Source organism: Crinia signifera, chromosome 2, assembly GCF_055691185.1.
Source record: "Crinia signifera chromosome 2, ASM5569118v1, whole genome shotgun sequence".
Lineage (NCBI taxonomy): Eukaryota > Metazoa > Chordata > Amphibia > Anura > Myobatrachidae > Crinia > Crinia signifera.
Genome location: NC_139218.1, coordinates 240255597 through 240277222, shown reverse-complemented (window position 1 = coordinate 240277222; position 21626 = coordinate 240255597). Strand labels below are relative to the sequence as shown.

At 44.5% G+C, this 21626-nt stretch overlaps 1 protein-coding gene across 6 annotated transcripts in view; it reads left to right on the top strand.

Moving 5' to 3' along the window:
* The window catches only part of AUTS2 (activator of transcription and developmental regulator AUTS2), a 1267464-nt gene that overhangs the window by 367111 nt on the left and 878727 nt on the right, over positions 1–21626 (top strand). The window lies entirely within an intron of this gene.

Genomic DNA, 21626 nt, shown 5'->3' with positions numbered 1-21626 from the left:
CAACTGTACACAGAGCCTATTGGCTTTGTGCACAGGATAGGTGGGCAGGGGCAGGCTGGGATAGGAGGGGAAGAAGCTGCCCTCCCTCCATTGGTTGGTGCGGCCGCCACGTGACCGCATCCCCTCCCACAGTACGAGTAATGCTGTGCGGTCCCCCCTCCATGGCAGCTACATAGTACATACGCACAAGTCCCCCCTCCGTGGCAACCGCCGATGCTTTAGAGTCCTGCTGAGTTGTGTGTTTGCCGGCCTGCCCCACCACCATCATCATGCTCCCTGTTGTCCGCTCCCTGATCCACCACTAACCTGCCGTCCACAGGTTAGAGGGGGGGGGGGGGCATGTGTAATATGGGCACAGAGGGGTATGTGTAATATGGGCAATATGTGCACAGAGGGGCATGTGGGATATGGGCACAGAGGGGCATGTGAGATATGGGTACAGAGGGGCATGTGGGATATGGGCACAGAGGGGCATGTGAGATATGGGTACAGTGGGGCATGTGGGATATGTGCACAGAGGGGCATGTGGGATATGGGCACAGAGGGGCATGTGAGATATGGGTACAGAGGGGCATGTGGGATATGGGCACAGAGGGGCATGTGGGAAATGGGAACAGAGGGGCATGTGGGATATGGGCACAGAGGGGCATGTGGGAAATGGGCACAGGGGCATGTGGTATATGGGCACAGAGGGGCATGTGGGATATGGGCACAGAGGGGCATGTGGGAAATGGGAACAGAGGGGCATGTGGGAAATGGGCACAGAGGGACATGTTTTTGTACAGGTTTAGCCCGTTTCATCTATCTGGCCAGCATGCCATATCTTCTGTGCAGGGATGCGCAATTGTCTCGCATGTATGCGCATCCCATTCTCGGTGAACAGCGTGTGAGACTGAAAGATATGGCGCGCTGGCCGGATAGATGAAACTGGCGTATCGGCTCTTTCTCTTACCAGAACAGATTTTTCGGCTCTTCGCCTCTGATTGGTTGGCCACCCCTGCCATATAATATACTTGCATTTTCAATATTTTATCTTATTACTGTATGTAGACTTTCTATTTTAAAGACTACATCATTTCCCCAAATGGCACATGTAATTTAACAATAAACTGCTTATAAAATTGTTTTGTTATTCTTATTGATTGGTAAGACATTGCGCTGCTCTGGAATTCAGCCTGTGAGGAAAACAAGGCACACATAAACCAGCAACATACAGTATGCACAGGTTCTCAAACTCAGGTGCCGATTCATCCTCAAATGCAGGGTTGCAAATTCACACATGCGCAGTGTGTAGATGCAGGCCTTAAGCTGGCCGATTGACAGACAGCAATTGTGGGCGGCACCCCAGTGTTTTCTGTGAGTGCTGTGAAAAAAATGCAGGTGGGCCTGACCTTTGGAAGGGACACTGACATCAGCAGCAGCCCTGATCTCCGCACAACCATCACAGCACCACAAATTTCAAGACTTATGTGCCGCTGCACATGGGGGCATAGGTGAATCTAGGGGGTGATCTGGGGGTGCACCTGAAAACCCATTAGACCATTTTGTAGCTGAGGAATGGGGCTTTCCAACGAGCCCAGCCCAGTGTCTCTAGCCCCCTGGGAACCGGCAGGGCCGGTGCAAGCTCCCCGCCCGCCCCAGGCAAAAGCCCCCCCGCACCGCCCGTCGCCCGTCGGGGGGGGGGGTTGCGGACGGTAATGCTGTAGGGGGGGGCCGGGGTGCGATGCGGCACAGGGGGGAGGGTGCGGGGGGGGGGGCAGCGTTGATTAACGGGAGGGATGGGGGTCGGGGAGAGGGAGGATTACAGACTCACCCGCTCCCTGCTTTCTGGTACCTCTCTATGGTACCTCGGCGGCTCAGTACCGCCCTCCAGTGGCCGGCGCCCTAGGCAAATGCCTAGTCCTGCCTAGTGGTGGCGCCGGCCCTGGGAACCGGAGATACTGGCAGGCAAAGCTGGAACGTTTTCCCTATAGGATAACAAGGGACCCGCTAATTCCGACCCCCACCCAGTTCAACGGCTGCCAGTTCCCCCTTCGGCATCACCAAAGCTCGAGGTTGATCTCAGTCGAACTTAAATCGCTGGGCCTTCAATCTGATACCAGGCTGGATCCTTATGGGTCAATTGGTTCCAGGGATATTGAGGTTAAACTGTTTTTTTTAATTTCTTAAATGTAATTTCATTACTGTTTATGTTCTTTGAGGGCAGATTTCTCTGGAACCAAACAGCCCAGTTTCACAGGACCAAAATCATTCGAAGCCAACTCAAAAGTTCTTTAATATGATACTGGTCTCATGTAAATGGGTCAGTTGGTTCCGAAGATATAGCTGGTTGGTTAAAGGGGGGTAGGGAGAGGGGAGTGGTTGTCTCTCCCCCTCACACCAGAAAATGCAGGGACTAGGCTGGTGTATAAGGGGTCAGCCTGGGAATGTCCCTGTTGTGAAAGGGGTATTATTTCAAACGGCTGTGACCTGCAGTGCTCTGAATACAGCCGGGCAGCCCCCTGCTCTCTGCCCAGCTGTCAATGACTGTCACCCCTGCAGCTTCCGCTCCAATTCTTCTCCCCGCTTTCACCTCAGCCCGCCCCCCATTTAATCATGTGCTGCCGGCGCCCGGCGTGCTCCCCCGACGTCACGCACAACAACAGCGCGCACAATATTTCAAATGTCCTACAGTGTGCAGCATCATGTGTAAGGGACATTATATATGCAGCATCATGTGTAAGGGGCATTATGTGTGCAGCATCATGTGTAAGGGACATTATGTGTGCAGCATCATGTGTAAGGGACATTATGTGTGCAGTATCATGTGTAATGGGTACTATGGTGCGCGGCATCATGTGTAATGGGTACTATGGTGTGCGGCATCATGTGTAATGGGTACTATGGTGTGCGGCATCATGTGTAATGGGTACTATGGTGCCATCAAGCAAGAACCCCGCCGATCAAAAGGTCCCCCTGCTATTGTGTCTAGATCTGGGACCACCCATTACCATAATTCTAGATTCGGTGGGGTGGTGGTGGTGGTGGGGGGTGCGTCTCTAAGTGTTTACTTTAACCAGGTTTGAATTACCCCCTCAATCCCCAAGAACCCATGTTTTCCAGATCACCTGTCAATCTTTATAATATGACAGTTGCTGATACACAGTGCTCCTGCCAGGTATCCTGTAAAATGTGAACCATGTGCGGACCGAGTTTGAGAACCACTGAGTTTCACGGAAAAATGTAACAGTTTAAAAACATTTTATGTTTAGGAATGACTATTTAATATAATCTATGGGCCAGCAGGAAGGGTGTCTGTGGGCCTAATTCAATGTTTCTATTTCAGCTGTGAAATTTAAAAGGCTGAGTAAATGTTTGGTAGCTGTGTCAACACAGCACAGAGATCTTTGTTACATTATATTACTTTTGACCACTTTAACGCTTAACAGTGTGATCTTACTTTCCCCTCATTGGGATACTAGAACTGGTTTCTATCCCTCTGATACCCCTTTCACACTGCAGCTCTTAACCGATATATTGCCCTTTTTTTAGCCTTTTAAAACGGTTAGAGCTGCAGTGTGAAAGCGCCAGTCTGCATTTACCGGTTACAAATAACCGGTACTTGCAAACGGTTAAAAGGCAGAGTCCTACACGGTTCAGAGACTTTTTTTTTGCAGTGTTAACAGCTCTGAACCAGTATATAGGACTCAGGCAGCAGTGAGCACTGAGCTGGTTATCAGCACAGTGAATATTTAATAAGTTGGTCCTGCTCATTAAGTATGCACCGCACTGTCTAGCTACTGTCTGTCCTGTTCTCCTCCCCGCTTTCACACTGCAAACCTGCTTGAGACCCGGTATTTATGTGCGGTGTGAAAGGGGTTTAAAATGGTAATATACCGACTTTCACCTGCAATGTGAAAGTGGTTAAGTGGCTCAGATCCGTTTTAAATACCATTTCAAAATACCGGGTCTTAAACTATTAGGCAGTGTGAAAGCAGTTTGAAACTCACAATTCATGTTGTTATTGTATGTTCATTTGTTGTCCTTTTTATATTTATGTGTGTATGTGCGATCCATGTTATTAGTTAGCATTAAAAGCTAAGTTTTAACATTTTTACTTTTCAAAGTAAAGGGACTGTCTTCCCTGAACTCCAACAAATCATTGCCACATTAGAGTCTGTGCCACATATTTTTTTGACGTCCTAGTGTACATTTATCCATACTGTCTCTTAGATCAATACATATATTCGAATGACAGGATATATTTTTCCACAGCAAGAGAGCCCCAACAAAAACGAGAGTGCTTTTCCTTCTACCTAAAAAATTACTTTTTTACTCTCAAGGGCGCACCTCCGCCACAGCTATTCTTGATAAGAACTGTCTTATTATACTAACCATAACAGTGGATACTTTCTCTATATGTTATAACTTTACAATTACTTACACCTGTGCACTGGCCCCCCATCTCTCCTCTCCGCTCGCTATACTCATTATGTTCTAACTGGTCTTTTCCTTACCAGACTTCTACCATTGAAGCTGTTTTAAATACAGCAGCTAGACTGTGTTTCCTTACTAGCTCAATATAAAAAGCTCTTGAGTCCTGTTGGGAGAAAGCACGCTATATAACTAAAACTTACTTACTTCTACTGCACAAGTAACATCTACCCCAGCTGCAGTGCAGATGGTTTTGTCCATTTGAGAAGGAATTTGCCAGAAGTGAACCAGAATTACCCCCCTATATGTTAGTTTATTACATTTGAACACCAGCATTTTATGCTGAAAGAAGCATTATATGAATGAGCCAGGACATGTAATATGGACTTGCAAGTTGCAATTATAGACTTACAAGTTGCAACTGTAGTAAATAATATGTTATGTGATCTTTATTATGTGTTTTCTATAATTGTGATAATACTTGATTGGTTACTATAGGATACAGCATGTTACTTGCATTAGTATTAAACAACCCTGTGTGTGTTCAAAGTCTAACTAATTATCAAATATCCAGCTTTGATATATAAGACCCTGCTCATTTCAGTGAATTGCTGATAAACAGGAGCATTACTTGATAGTCCTTGGTATTTCCTTTGAGTCTTGTGAGACTTTTCATACTCCTCATTTGTAAGTTGCTTGGATTGTTCTCATAGTTTTGGTGGCTTCTGACCCAGAATACTAGAGCAGGCCCTTAGGCTTCAATAAGCCCTCTGTTATAGCAATCCCAAATATTGGTGTACCTATCATAAGCTGGCAAGGTATCAGATCTGTAGGCGTCCTTCAGAGTAACTAGCGACAGATCACATGCTTTCTCTGGAGAGAAAACAAGCGCTTCTTGTTTAACATTTCTAACATTTGGCAAAATGCTCCAGGCGTAATTACATACTCTGTTTTCCCCATCCCCTGCATTATAAAGTCATCCAACTCCAAAGCTGAAATAAATGTCAAACATTTATAACAATTTAGTTCAGTGGTCGAAGTGGAAATTTTGAAGTGGGGGTATGGAAATTTTGAAGTGGGGGTATGGAAAAGTAAAGAGTGAATATAGTGCGCACCTTCGGACACCCCCCTGTCCATCAACGTCCCCTGCCAGACTGCCCCGTTGTACAGGGGTATTACAAAAGCACAATATGTGCTGCTGAGTGATCAGAGAGCATCCTGAGGGGGAAAAAAAAACTTTTTTTTTTATCTTCAGATTAAAGTGGGGGTATGCCATACCCCCGTATACCGCCCCACTTCGACCACTGATTTAGTTTATATACACTGGAATTCATTTTCATTAATAAAGTCAGACTGCTTTATGCACTGTAACTGACAAGTACTAAAAGATATTTGATGTACCATGTGCAGAGAGGGTGAGGTGAGGTATTTTGTTTCTGTGCAGGGTAAATACTGGCTGCTTTATTCTTACACTGCAATTTAGATTTCAGTTTGAACACACTGCCACCCAAATCTAACTCTCTCTGCACATGTTACATCTGCCCCACCTGCAGTGTAGCATGGTTTTGTTCATTAGAGAAAAATGTGCTTTGCGATCCTGTCTGAATTAGGCCCTTGGCTTTCTCTATTAACCCCTTCCCGACAATTGACATACATTTACGTCATGGTCGGGAAGTACTTCCCGACACATGGCGTAAATGTACGTCATGGCTTGTAACTGTCACCGCGTCTATAGACCCTAGTCCCTGACAGCAGACATGTCCGTGCATGCCCAGGGGGGGCTGCGATGCCGCCCCCCCGTCGGCGATCGCTGTGATTGGCTGTTCAGTGTGAACAGCCATTCACAGCGTTTTCCTGTGTCACCGGCGAATAACGTTCGCCGGTGACACGGGATCGGAGGTGATTGGTGCTGTAAAGTACAGCACCAATCACCGCGGGGTGTAAGGCAGTGGCGTAGCTTGTGTAAGGCAGCCCCCGCCACTGCTTGGAGGAGCGGGGGCTGCGTGGGCGCCAGAAGCCTCTCACTCTAACCTGCAGAGCTGAGGTAAGGTCCGTCCTGTCTCACTCCGTCTCTCTCCCTCCCTTCCTCCCAGCAGCAGCAGCATTACAGGCAGGAAGTTCGTCTGTGTACACAGTACACACAACCTCCGTCCGCGCAGGCTGGGCAGCTAAGGAATCGTCCCTCTCCCTGCTTTCTGTTCTTGACTGTCCTGCTCCAGCGGCTGCCTTCTAATCTATTCCCCTGCACTCTGCACTCCGGTTACAGAGCCCTCCCTTTCTACAGGCTTCAGCACAGGAGCTGAACACAACAATAAGGTTAACTCTTTCAAAACCTGGTTTTCTACAGTGGTATGCAAAGCATTCAGTGTCTGTGTCATCACATGTCAGCATATTTGTGTCAGTGTCTGGGTGTCTGTATTATGTCTCTAGATATCAGCGTCTGTCAGCATCAGTGTCTCTATGTGCAGTCCGTGTGTCAGCGTATCCCTGTGTATAGGCATCTTTCAGTGTCCATGTGTCAACATATGTGTCTGTGTCGGCGTCCATGTATCAACTTGTCAGCGCCCGTGTTATAGGATCTGTCCATTTGTCAGTATCTGTCTGTTTGCCGGCGTCTGCGTGTCCATGCGTTAGCATCTGTCTGAGGGGCTGGGGGCATGCCAGAAGCTCACAGAGCGCTAAGCATGCCTCCATAGTGATGAAAACGGGAGGCATGGCTTGTGGGAGCATTATTTCCAATAAGCCTTTCCCCCTCTCAGTGAGGTCACACCCTTTTTGTGGCGGCAGTGCGACTTCGTCGACAGCGGACATCTCGCCCGAGTTCAGTGTAGTGCGAGATGTCTGCTGAATTCTGACGTTTTTTAAAGGGGAATTAACTTACAAGGCAAAACCATGCCAAACCATGCCTTGTAAGTTAATTCCCCTTTAAAAAACATCAGAATTCAGCGGATATCTCGCACTGCACTGAACTCGGGCGGCATGAAATCCCGGCCATAGTGTAAGGTGCATTTAGATTTGTGGAGTATAAGTTTAATGACGGCATGTGGCATATAGTGCAAGGGGCATTATGATGTGTGACGTAATGTTTAAGGGGCATGGGGGGGGGGGGGGCGCCAGAAACTTTTTTGGCTGGGGGGAGCAAAATTTATAGTTACGCCACTGGTGTAAGGGTGACACTGGTGTCACCCCACCTCACCCCGCCCGCCCCCAAAGGCCGTGATTGGTTCGTCGGGCCGACGGACCAATCACAGCCAAGGAGGGGGATTTAAACTAACGGTGACTGCACTGCAGACGCCATTCCGGTCTGGAATAGCGTGCAGTGCGGTCACCGTGCCCAGCTGTCGCCATTTACTGACCAGAACTTTGCCAAATACTTACCTGATCCTTGCAAATACCTTGCCTGATCACTGCTTCATCACTTGTAGTGCGCTGGATGCTTCCTGGATCCTGTTACTTGTGACTTCCTGTGTTGTGAACTTGTGCTGCTGCAGTGTAATAGCGTTAGATAGAGAGAGATAGAGAGAGAGAGAGATAGAGAGATAGAGAGAGATAGTGTCAGAGAGTGCTATATTTTGTGCTGCTGCAGTGTGATATAGTTATAGATAGAGAGATAGAGAGAGAGAGATAGAGAGAGATAGAGAGAGAGAGATAGAGAGAGATAGAGAGGCCTAGTGACAGAGAGTGCTATATTTTGTGCTGCTGCAGTGTGATAGTTATAGATAGAGAGATAGAGAGAGATAGAGAGAGAGAGATAGAGATAGTGACAGATTGTGCTATATATTTTTTATATAACTGACTGCTGCCCCCCCTTTTGTGCTGATCAGTATAAATTAACTGATCAGCAACTTTTTGGGGGCGCAGGTTTTTTTTATATATATATATACCTGTCGCTGCTGCTGCAGTGTCATAGAGTGATAGATAGTGAGACGATAGTTGCACTGTCAGTTGCACCAAAGGTTGTGCACCTGCTGCCCCTCACTGGTAATCAGTGTCGCATCACTGATCACCTTTTTTTTTTTGTGGGTGCTGTGGGGTCTTTTTTTAATTTTTTTTTACACACACTGTGATTTTGTGGGTGTCCTGTGGCCACTGTGCGCTGATCAGTGACGTACATCACTGATCAGCTTTTTCGGCACAGGGTTGATCTATTTTTTTTTTTTTTTTATCAAATTCCTGTTGCCTTTGAGCGCTGTTCAGTGACGGACGTTACTGACCAACATCTGTGCTCAATTTTTGGCGCAGGACCTTTTTTTTTTAACCCCTTCAATTTTTTTTTTTTTAACCCCTTCAAATTTTTTTTTTTTTAACCCCTTCAATTTTTTTTTTTTTTGTATAAAGTATTTTTTTTTCTGCACTACATACACACTACACACTACATACCCCCCGGGTTGAAATAAAGTTTGTACCCCCCCCTACACTATACACGTGTTGAAACATTTCACTACCAGTAACACAAAAATAAAAATGGCATCCCAAATGTCATCCCAAATGTCATCCCAGTCATCCAGAAGAATGTATTCAGTGGAGGAGGCATATGCCATGCTTGCCTCTGACTCTGACACAGCCAGTGAGGCAAGCGGGGGATTTGAAGGATTCGTCTTAAGCTCCTCTTCCTCCTCTGGTGATGAGGGACCCCCTCAAAGACGCCCCCGTAGAGCAGCTGAGACCCCCCCCCCCAATAATTGATCTCGTATGGACCCCACCACCAGACAATTTTGAGCCCCAGGTTCCTGAGTTTTTGGCCATGCCAGGAATCCAATTTGATTCCACAGGTCTCAGAGAAATTGACTTTTTCAAATTATTTTTCTCTGATGATTTTATAAATTTAATGGTGGACCAAACTAATTTATATGCCCAGCAGTTTATTGCTCAAAACCCCACGTCATCATTTGCTAGGTGGACCCCTGTAGATGCAGTAGAGATGATGACGTTTTGGGGTCTGGTGTTTCATATGGGCATAGTAAAAAAGCCAGAAATTAGGCAATATTGGAGTACAGATGTTCTGTACAGCACCCCATTTTACCGTATGGCCATGCCCCGGGCTCGATTTGAGACGATCCTTAAATTTTTGCATTACAACGATAATGCACAGTGCCCACCCAGAGATGATCCCACCTTTGACCGGCTATTCAAAGTCAGGCCGGTCATTGATCATTTCAGTGCCAAATTTGAAGACATGTACATCCCAGATAAATTCATTTGCATAGACGAGTCCCTTATACATTTTAAAGGAAGGGTTAAATTCCGCCAGAACCTTCCCAGTAAGAGGGCAAGGTATGGCATAAAAATGTATAAGCTGTGTGAAAGCACCTCAGGGTACACTCACAGGTTTAGGGTATATGAAGGGAAGGATTCAAGAATTGAACCGCCAGAATGCCCCCCCTCCCTCGTAGGTGTTAGTGGAAAAATTGTCTGGGATTTAGTGCACCCCTTCCTGGATAAAGGTTATCACCTCTATGTGGATAACTTTTACACTAGCATCCCCCTGTTTAAGGCCCTTGGTTCAAGAGGTACAGCAGCTTGCGGTACTGTGCGCAAGAACCAAAGAGGCCTCCCAAAAACGCACATTGCCCAAGTAATGAGAAGGGGTGAAAGCAGGGGATGATGCACCGAAAATATGTTGTTGGTCAAATATAAGGACAAGAGGGATGTCCTTATACTGACAACAATTCACGGAGACAGTACAACCTCCGTCCCTGTACGAGGTACCAGTACCCACACCTCAAAACCTAATTGTATCCTGGATTACAATAGGTACATGGGCGGAGTGGATCTTTCAGATCAGGTACTGAAGCCGTACAGTGCCCTGCGGAAAACAAAAATCTGGTACAAGAAGCTGGCCGTGTATATCATCCAGATGGCACTGTATAACGCTTACGTGCTATTCCGTTCTACCGGCCAGAGGGGGACATTTATGCACTTTCAAGAGGAAGTCATAAAGGGCCTAATATTTGGGAACCAGCAGGCAGAGGGCCCCAGTACTTCTAGTACTGGCCCCCGTATTGTACCAGGGCAGCATTTTCCTGATGAAATCCCCTCCACTGGAAAAAAGGGCAGGACACAAAAAAGGTGCAAAGTTTGCTATAAAAAGGGAATAAGAAAGCAAACTATTTTCCAGTGTGACACTTGCCCCGACAAACCCGGCCTATGTATAAAGGAGTGTTTTAAAATATACCACACATCTATGGATTATTAGGTTCATAATTTCACCGTGCTTCGGGGGTCTTGCTAATGCCACATAGCACCCACCATTCATTCCACCAGAATCTGAGCCGCAAAATCCAAAAATCACTCCTTCCCTTCTGAGTCCTGCCATGCACCCAACTGGTATTTTTTGGTCACATGTGAGGCATTGCCGTACTCGGGAGAAATTGGGGCACAGATTTTGGGGTGCTTTTTCTCCTTCATACCTTCTGAAAATGAAAAATTTTGAGCCAGAACTGCATTTTTGTGTAAAAAAATGTAATTTTTCATTTTCACTGCCCACTTGTATCAAAATTGGTGAAACCCCTGGGGGTTTGAAATGTACACTATACCCCTAGATGAATTCCCTGAGGGGTGTAGTTTGCAAAATGGGGTCACTTGTTTGGGGGTTCCACTGTATTGGTGCTTTGGGGGTCTTGCTAATGCGACATAGCACCCACCATCATTCCACCAGAATTTGTGCTGCAAAATCCAAATATCACTCCTTCCCTTCTGAGTCCTGCCACTTTTTGGTCACACATGAGGCATTGCCGTACTCGGGAGAAATTGGGGCACAGATTTTGGGGTGCTTTTTCTCCTTCATACCTTCTGAAAATGAAAAATTTTGAGCCAGAACTGCATTTTTGTGTAAAAAAATGTAATTTTTCATTTTCACTGCCCACTTGTATCAAAATTGGTGAAACCCCTGGGGGTTTGAAATGTACACTATACCCCTAGATGAATTCCCTGAGGGGTGTAGTTTGCAAAATGGGGTCACTTGTGGGGGGGTTCCACTGTATTGGTGCTTTGGGGGTCTTGCTAATGCGACATAGCACCCACCATCATTCCACCAGAATTTGTGCTGCAAAATCCAAATATCACTCCTTCCCTTCTGAGTCCTGCCACTTTTTGGTCACACATGAGGCATTGCCGTACTCGGGAGAAATTGGGGCACAGATTTTGGGGTGCTTTTTCTCCTTCATACCTTCTGAAAATGAAAAATTTTGAGCCAGAACTGCATTTTTGTGTAAAAAAATGTAATTTTTCATTTTCACTGCCCACTTGTATCAAAATTGGTGAAACCCCTGGGGGTTTGAAATGTACACTATACCCCTAGATGAATTCCCTGAGGGGTGTAGTTTGCAAAATGGGGTCAATTGTGGGGGGGTTCCACTGTATTGGTGCTTTGGGGGTCTTGCTAATGCGACATAGCACCCACCAACATTCCACCACCAAAAATCACTCCTTCCCTTCTGAGTCCTGCCATGCACCCAACTGGTATTTTTTGGTCACATATGAGGCATTGCCATACTCGGGAGAAATTGGGACACAGATTTTGGGGTGCTTTTTCTCCTTCATACCTTATGAAAATGAAAAATTTTGAGCCAGAACTGCATTTTTGTGTAAAAAAATGTAATTTTTCATTTTCACTGCCCAGTTGTATCAAAATTGGTGAAACCCCTGGGGGTTTGAAATGTACACTATACCCCTAGATGAATTCCCTGAGGGGTGTAGTTTGCAAAATGGGGTCACTTGTGGGGGGGTTCCACTGTATTGGTGCTTGGGGGGTCTTGCTAATGCAACATAGCACCCACCAACATTCCACCAGAATCTGAGCTGCAAAATCCAAAAATCACTCCTTCCCTTCTGAGTCCTGCCATGCACCCAAATGGTATTTTTTGGTCACATGTGAGGCATTGCCGTACTCGGGAGAAATTGGGGCAAAGATTTTGGGGTGCTTTGTCTCCTTCATTCCTTGTGAAAATGAAAAATTTTGAGCCAGAACTGCATTTTTGTGTAAAAAATGTAATTTTTCATTTGCACAGCCCAGTTTTATCAAAATTGGTGAAACCCCTGGGGGTTTGAAATGTACACTATACCCCTAGATGAATTCCCTGAGGGGTGTAGTTTGCAAAATGGGGTCACTTGTGGGGGGGTTCCACTGTATTGGTGCTTGGGGGGTCTTGCTAATGCGACATAGCACCCACCAAAATTCCACCAGAATCTGAGCTGCAAAATCCAAAAATCACTACTTCCCTTCTGAGTCCTGCCATGCACCCAAATGGTATTTTTTGGTCACATGTGAGGCATTGCCGTACTCGGGAGAAATTGGGGCACAGATTTTGGGGTGCTTTGTCTCCTTCATTCCTTGTGAAAATGAAAAATTTTGAGCCAGAACTGCATTTTTGTGTAAAAAATGTAATTTTTCATTTGCACAGCCCAGTTTTATCAAAATTGGTGAAACCCCTGGGGGTTTGAAATGTACACTATACCCATAGATGAATTCCCTGAGGGGTGTAGTTTGCAAAATGGGGTCACTTGTGGGGGGGTTCCACTGTATTGGTGCTTGGGGGGTCTTGCTAATGCGACATAGCACCCACCAAAATTCCACCAGAATCTGAGCTGCAAAATCCAAAAATCACTCCTTCCCTTCTGAGTCCTGCCATGCACCCAAATGGTATTTTTTGGTCACATGTGAGGCATTGCCGTACTCGGGAGAAATTGGGGCACAGATTTTGGGGTGCTTTTTCTCCTTCATACCTTCTGAAAATGAAAATTTTTGAGCCAGAACTGCATTTTTGTGTAAAAAAATGTAATTTTTCATTTTCACTGCCCAGTTGTATCAAAATTGGTGAAACCCCTGGGGGTTTGAAATGTACACTATACCCCTAGATGAATTCCCTGAGGGGTGTAGTTTGCAAAATGGGGTCACTTGTGGGGGGGTTCCACTGTATTGGTGCTTTGGGGGTCTTGCTAATGCGACATAGCACCCACCAAAATTCCACCAGAATCTGAGCTGCAAAATCCAAAAATCACTCCTTCCCTTCTGAGTCCTGCCATGCACCCAACTGGTATTTGTTGGTCACATGTGAGGCATTGTTGTACTCGGGAGAAATTGGGGCACAGATTTTGGGGTGCTTTTTCTCCTTCATACCTTCTGAAAATGAAAAATTTTGAGCCAGAACTGCATTTTTGTGTAAAAAAATGAAATTTTTCATTTTCACTGCCCACTTGTATCAAAATTGGTGAAACCCCTGGGGGTTTGAAATGTACACTATACCCCTAGATGAATTCCCTGAGGGGTGTAGTTTGCAAAATGGGGTCACTTGTGGGGGGGTTCCACTGTATTGGTGCTTTGGGGGTCTTGCTAATGCGACATAGCACCCACCAACATTCCACCACCAAAAATCACTCCTTCCCTTCTGAGTCCTGCCATGCACCCAACTGGTATTTTTTGGTCACATATGAGGCATTGCCATACTCGGGAGAAATTGGGACACAGATTTTGGGGTGCTTTTTCTCCTTCATACCTTATGAAAATGAAAAATTTTGAGCCAGAACTGCATTTTTGTGTAAAAAAATTTAATTTTTCATTTTCACTGCCCAGTTGTATCAAAATTGGTGAAACCCCTGGGGGTTTGAAATGTACACTATACCCCTAGATGAATTCCCTGAGGGGTGTAGTTTGCAAAATGGGGTCACTTGTGGGGGGGTTCCACTGTATTGGTGCTTGGGGGGTCTTGCTAATGCAACATAGCACCCACCAACATTCCACCAGAATCTGAGCTGCAAAATCCAAAAATCACTCCTTCCCTTCTGAGTCCTGCCATGCACCCAAATGGTATTTTTTGGTCACATGTGAGGCATTGCCGTACTCGGGAGAAATTGGGGCACAGATTTTGGGGTGCTTTTTCTCCTTCATACCTTCTGAAAATGAAAAATTTTGAGCCAGAACTGCATTTTTGTGTAAAAAAATGAAATTTTTCATTTTCACTGCCCACTTGTATCAAAATTGGTGAAACCCCTGGGGGTTTGAAATGTACACTATACCCCTAGATGAATTCCCTGAGGGGTGTAGTTTGCAAAATGGGGTCACTTGTGGGGGGGTTCCACTGTATTGGTGCTTGGGGGGTCTTGCTAATGCAACATAGCACCCACCAACATTCCACCAGAATCTGAGCTGCAAAATCCAAAAATCACTCCTTCCCTTCTGAGTCCTGCCATGCACCCAAATGGTATTTTTTGGTCACATGTGAAGCATTGCCGTACTCGGGAGAAATTGGGGCACAGATTTTGGGGTGCTTTGTCTCCTTCATTCCTTGTGAAAATGAAAAATTTTGAGCCAGAACTGCATTTTTGTGTAAAAAAATGTAATTTTTCATTTGCACAGCCCAGTTGTATCAAAATTGGTGAAACCCCTGGGGGTTTGAAATGTACACTATACCCCTAGATGAATTCCCTGAGGGGTGTAGTTTGCAAAATGGGGTCACTTGTGGGGGGGTTCCACTGTATTGGTGCTTGGGGGGTCTTGCTAATGCGACATAGCACCCACCAAAATTCCACCAGAATCTGAGCTGCAAAATCCAAAAATCACTCCTTCCCTTCTGAGTCCTGCCATGCACCCAAATGTTATTTTTTGGTCACATGTGAGGCATTGCTGTACTCGGGAGAAATTGGGGCACAGATTTTGGGGTGCTTTTTCTCCTTCATACCTTCTGAAAATGAAAAATTTTGAGCCAGAACTGCATTTTTGTGTAAAAAAATGTAATTTTTCATTTTCACTGCCCAGTTGTATCAAAATTGGTGAAACCCCTGGGGGTTTGAAATGTACACTATACCCCTAGATGAATTCCCTGAGGGGTGTAGTTTGCAAAATGGGGTCACTTGTGGGGGGGTTCCATTGTATTGGTGCTTTGGGGGTCTTGCTAATGCGACATAGCACCCACCAACATTCCACCACCAAAAATCACTCCTTCCCTTCTGAGTCCTGCCATGCACCCAACTGGTATTTTTTGGTCACATATGAGGCATTGCCATACTTGGGAGAAATTGGGGCACAGATTTTGGGGTTCTTTTTCTCCTTCATACCTTATGAAAATGAAAAATTTTGAGCCAGAACTGCATTTTTGTGTAAAAAAATGTAATTTTTCATTTTCACTGCCCAGTTGTACCACAATTGGTGAAACCCCTGGGGGTTTGAAATGTACACTATACCCCTAGATGAATTCCCTGAGGGGTGTAGTTTGCAAAATGGGGTCACTTGTGGGGGGGTTCCTAAATTTTAGCATCTTATGGTGCCTAGAAACCTACATGGTGCCTAAAAAATAATCTCATAAAAAGGAGGCTCCAAAATCAAGTAGGTGCTCCTTCTATTATGAAGCCTGTGGTTTGGTCAACGTGCACACTAGGGCCACATATAGGATATTTATGAAAACAAAAGAATTGGAGGAATCAATTTTTAGTCACATTTCTCTAGTAAAATCTACTGTGTTCCTTAGAAAAATGTATTAAAATTGCAAATCTGCAAAAAAAATGAAATTTTGAAATTTCACCTACACTTTGTTTTAATTCCTGTGAAACACCTAAAGGGTTAACAAACTTCCAAAATGCTGTTTTGAATACTGTGAGGGGTGCAGTTTTTGAAATGGCATCATTTATGGGGGTGTCTCACATACAAGTCCCTCAAAGTCACATCAGAACTGAACTGGTCCCTAAAAAAATCAGTGTTTGAAATTTTCTTGAAAATTTGAGAATTTGCTATTCATATTGTAAGCCTCCTAGTGTCCAAAAAAATGAAAAGGAAGTTGAAATAATGATGGAAACATAAAGTAGACATATGGTCTATGTTAGTTATTAACTATTTTGAGTGGTATGATTATTTGTCTCACAAGCAGAAAATTTAACATTTTGCAAATTGCTAAATTTTCCATTTTTTTACGACATTTTGGTATTTTTCACAAAAAAACACAGACTGTATCGACCCAAATTTACCACTAATTTGAAGTACAATGTGTCACGAAAAAACAATCTCAAAATCACTGGGATAAGTAAAAGCAAAAAAAAGTTATCCCCACTTAAGTGATACATGTCAGATTTGAAAAAAAGGGCTCTGTCAGGAACGCAAAAACTGGCTCTGTCAGGAAGGGGTTAAGACCCTGTTGGCTTGCAATCTCCATCATTATTACATGTCTATGGAACTTTCTTATAATGTGACCTTTTGCATATTATGTATTCAAGTTTTAAAGGGCATGTAAATAACTATTTAAAAATTATGTGCAAAAAAATAAAGGCTGTGGGAATAAAACTCAGAACATACTGTAGCTGGAGTGCTTACACGTAACTAAATATAAAATAGATGGATTCTGCACCTCATAAGACTCCCAGAATTGATTGCTATAATAATCCTCCAATCACTGCTCATCAAAAGGTAAATGTTTTCCCGAAAACAAGGCAAAAACCAGTATAATATAGGAGTAGTTTACCAGTAATTGATTAATATAAAAACATCACATTCCTGATGTTAAAAGTACATACTATTAAAGATAAATAAAAATGAAAATAAAATATATAATACTTTAAAACAGGGTTGGATTGTGAATAGAAGCCACAGAGAAGACCGTCGGTGGGCCAATGTGCATGTGGGGCCGCATTTGGTAAGGAGAGTGTGACACCTCTTCTATTTCCAAAAAAAAAAGAGATTCCAGAGACTCATTTACAGAGATTGATTTGCAGCTCAAAGATGAGTCTCCCACTCCCAGCCATACCCACCCAAATGTGAGCCCTGCCAGTGAGCACAGAATGTGCATGTGAGGTGAAGTACTGTATAAAATAAAATACTGTTCTTAATAATACCCAGGGTTTTTTTTTATATTGTATTCGGGGCCTTGTACAATTATTAATAGTCCATCTTACAACTAACCTTCATTTTTTTAAAAAATAACCCCGGATAAACTAAGTGTAACCTGTAGGCACAGCAGAAGCGAAAATGGCTGTCCCTGCGAAAAGGCTACTGATTATAAGATCACTCTCCTGCAAAAATGTCTCTATAGGCATAGTGTGGCAGATGTATGAAGCCTTAACAAGAGATAAATCGGTACTTGTGTAGTTTCACGGTACTTGTGTAGCTTCGCTCGCCCACGCTGCGGGCTCGCCACGCTATTTAAAATCAACTCCATGCCAACATGGATAGTGGAGGTATGAGCTATCCATGTTGGCATGGAGTTAAGTTACTATTTTGGACATATTTCGTGGCGAGCGTACACCCGGAAGTAGCTGGCGCCGTGAAACTACACAAGTACCGATAAATCCAAGGGTGATAAAGAGAGATAAACATCCAGCCAATCACCTGCTAACTGCCATGTTACAGGCTGTGTTTGAAAAAAGTCAGTAAGGAGCTCATTGGATGGATGTTTATCTCTCTCTATCACCCTTGCATTTATCTCTTGTTAAGGCTTACTACAGGTACATCTGCCCCAATGCACTTTTCATCATCTTAGAATGGCGTAAACCAGATGGACCTAGCTCTGAAAAGCTTAGCTTTTACCAGTTTTTATCAATAGCTCTTTTTCTCATATTAAAAAAATACTCATTTAGGGTAATATATTGTATTTAACAGCTTGAGAGTTCTAGAAAAAAAATTCTTGCAAAACCACTCAATGAGGCTAATTTATGATGCATATAATCAGCACATTGCTAAAACTATTTGATGCTTTCGAAGAATAGATTCTCTTCATATAATGGGCCAGATGTATCAAGCTTCAAAAGTGATAAAATGGAGATTGATGAACAATCAACCAATCAGCTCCTACAGTATCTGTCATTTTTCAAACCCAGCCTGTGACATGGCAGGTAGGAGCTTATTGGCTGGCTGTTTATCACTCTCCATTTTATCACTTTTTGAAGCTTGATATATCTGGCCCAACAGTGGTGTAGCTAGGTGCCACGGCGACCGGAGCAAGGGCATGTTTCGACCCCCCCCCCAATTTGTAGTAGGTGAGGCTCCTGCGCAGTGAAAAGTGGGCGCATTTACATTATACCACACACCGTAATGCCCATTGCACATTTTAGCAAACTTTGTAATACCAATTACACATAAAACCACATGTCGTAATGCCAATTACAAATAAGGTCAAACATGATGCCCATTGCATACTATATAACAAACTGTTATGCCCATTACATACTACATAACACACCGTAATGCCCATGACATACTATATGACACACTGTAATGCCCATGACATACTACAGTATATAACACAACGTAATGCCTATGACATACTATATAACACACCGTAATGCCCATGACATACTATATAACACACCGTAATGCCCATGTCATACTATATAACACACTGTAATGCCCATTACACATTTGATACATAAGTGCCACTTACCCACATGCTCGATGCCAGGGGACTCCCAGCTCCGCAACACTATTTTCAATTCAATACGACTTTGTAGCACAAACTTTGCTGCACCCACCTGGGAGCCAGGTGAGTGTTGCCCACACCTCCCTCCCCTGTCCAGACCAAGTCAGATCCTAACCACCCCCCCTCCCCTACATTCGCCGTTGGGCTGTGTGGCCAGGCTGGAGATGGAGTCAGGCGGCAGTGCAGCGAAGCATGGTAGTATGGGAACTGTGTGAGTATGCTCAGTCTGGTAGCAGGAGGGGGCAGGGGAGGGAGCGGGCGCTGTCGGGAGGAGGGGGGATGTCGGGAGAAGCTGCCCCCCCCCGTGGATCGCTGACTGGGCTTGCACCGGCTCTTTATGCACCGCCCGCTCCCTGTTGTGTCCGGGAGACGTACTGATATGTTCAATTCACATCTCCCATTGATTGGCTGCTGGACCGCAAGCGCCTATTGGCTAGCGGTCCAGTGGAAGATGTGAATTGAAAATAGAAGCACAACGGGGAGCCGGGAGCGGGCGGGGGAGCGGCCAGAGGAGCGGGCAGGCGAGCTGGCAGTGCCGGCACGGGCACGGCTCCGGCGCCATGTTATCATCCAGCGCCTGGAGCTGGTGCTCCACTGGCTCCACCCTCGCTACACCCAGTGCCACTGTCAGGAAAGAGGTTTGTGTTATGCTTCAGATAGCAATCAGCCTAGACGTAGGACATTCTTAAGAAATATGCAAAATGGTTCTGCTCTGGCCACAATCTCTCCAGAAAACAATTAACATTTAAGGGAACATTTTGCCAAGTCAGTCAGGCCAGATATATTCTCGACCTGTTCGAAAGTGGTCACAAGGGTGCCTGGTGATTTGTATTCATTCCAAAAACATAGGCAAACAAAAAATTATTTGGGTAACGTGACTCACCTCATTATTTTAAAAAGACACCCTGTGGCCATTATTATTATTATTACCAGTTATTTACTGTACATATCATACAAATGCAGATTTGCTGTGATAATATCGGCCCAATTCACATTGTGATAAATGATTAAATCACACAGATGTGTAAATTATCGCATGCAGGGTCAGAGCTGGCCAGATCAGGGTATTTTTCACAAAAAAACATTGACCACGAATTTACACTGTAATCAACTGTCACACATAGCTGATCACACTGCCTGGTCCCCTGAATGCCTTTTCTACCTAGTGAGGATATCATGTCAAATTCCAAAGAAGAACCATAAGGCGGTGTCAAACACCTGCATTATTCTTGATTGCATCAAGAAAACGAGCAATTCAATGTAAGTGCCCTATTTTTTAAAAAAAGAGGCAACACTAGCCTCTATGGCTGAAAAAATTGCTTGCCGATCATAGTAGAGTGGAGAGCATTAACGATTTTACAGAGCCCAAAAAGGAGGTTGTAGTCCAAGGTCAATTGTGTTATATCACTTTCTTCACAATAATGACTACAATGGTTAAATGGGGTAAAAGGTCCTTCTTAGTCAGACCCAGCTTCCAGTCTTTAAATTAAAAATATTGTTGATAAAAGACAACACTGTACACCAAAATTTAAGAATTTTAGGACAGAGACAAAAATTGTAATAAAAGTTAGCATCCGGTCATCGGCATTTGAGGCAATTGCCTGACTCCTCCACAACCATAAACCGCCTGTGAGCTAGTAAAATGTAAACTTGTTTGAAGTTAGATATGCACAGCCTTTAATCAGGTGCAATGCAGGAACTTATGGTAGAGCTATAATGATTCAATGATTATCTGTTTAACAGTTGTTCACACTACAATTTAAATAATATTTGTTTTCAACTAATGTGTTCAGTAGGTAGAGGCAGTGATCTGATCTGCTTCTGGAATGATAATCAGCACCAGGTATTGCATATTTGAGGTAAAAAAAATATGTGACTAAGTAAGTGGCCTAACAGGTGTGTTGGCCTATTGAGAATCTTCCCTGGTTTATGGCCAATCCACCCCTGCCTACGTTAAATCACTGTTAGACATACTGTAAACAATATAAATAAAAGGACTATTTAGATGTCAGCATGGCATAAAGTAATAATTACTCTCCATGCTTAATCTGCATTGCATGTTTACAATGGCAGCTCCAGAGGAGGGGCTGCAGCACAGTTCAAAATTCAAATAGGGGAGAAACACTGGATGCCGAACGTTTCCCGACAGTCGGGATCCCGACAGTCATGACTCTGACCTCGGGATCCCGAAAGGCAAAACCCTGACACTCGGGGTCCCAACGGCCACCGGCTATTCTCCCTCGTGGGGGTCCACGACCCCCATAGAGGGAGAATAGAATAGGTGGCGAGCGTAGCGAGCCACCGTGCCTTTCAAGGGGCTTTGTTGTGCTTGCCCTGCTGTCTGAGTCCAGCCAGTTGGGATCCCGACGTTGGGCTAATGACTGTCGGGATCCCGACTGCCGGAACCATATACCACACCCGAAACACTAACTGCGAGTTTTGAATGGAAGTTGGTAGCAGTTAGTGTGGCTCCCTTATTTGAATTTTGATCTCTGCCGCAGCCCAACCTCTGGAGTTTCCCTGCACGTGTGTCTTCTCTTATGTGTCTGTCCTGCCTGGGTAGGTTATTTGTGTAAGAGAGAGAATGAATTGCCTGCTGCAGACAACTTGTCTGCAAATGGTTAGATGGATATAATCTGTGCATGAGTATATAGTCATACATACATGATAGAGAGGAAAATGACCTATTACATGCAGTACTTATCAGTCCTTCCATACATAAAAGCTGCCTCTTCAAATCACTCCTCAGTGTGAACTCTGAAATGATGCTTAATATGTACAACGAACTAACCACTTGAGAGTTTTAATATAATATTA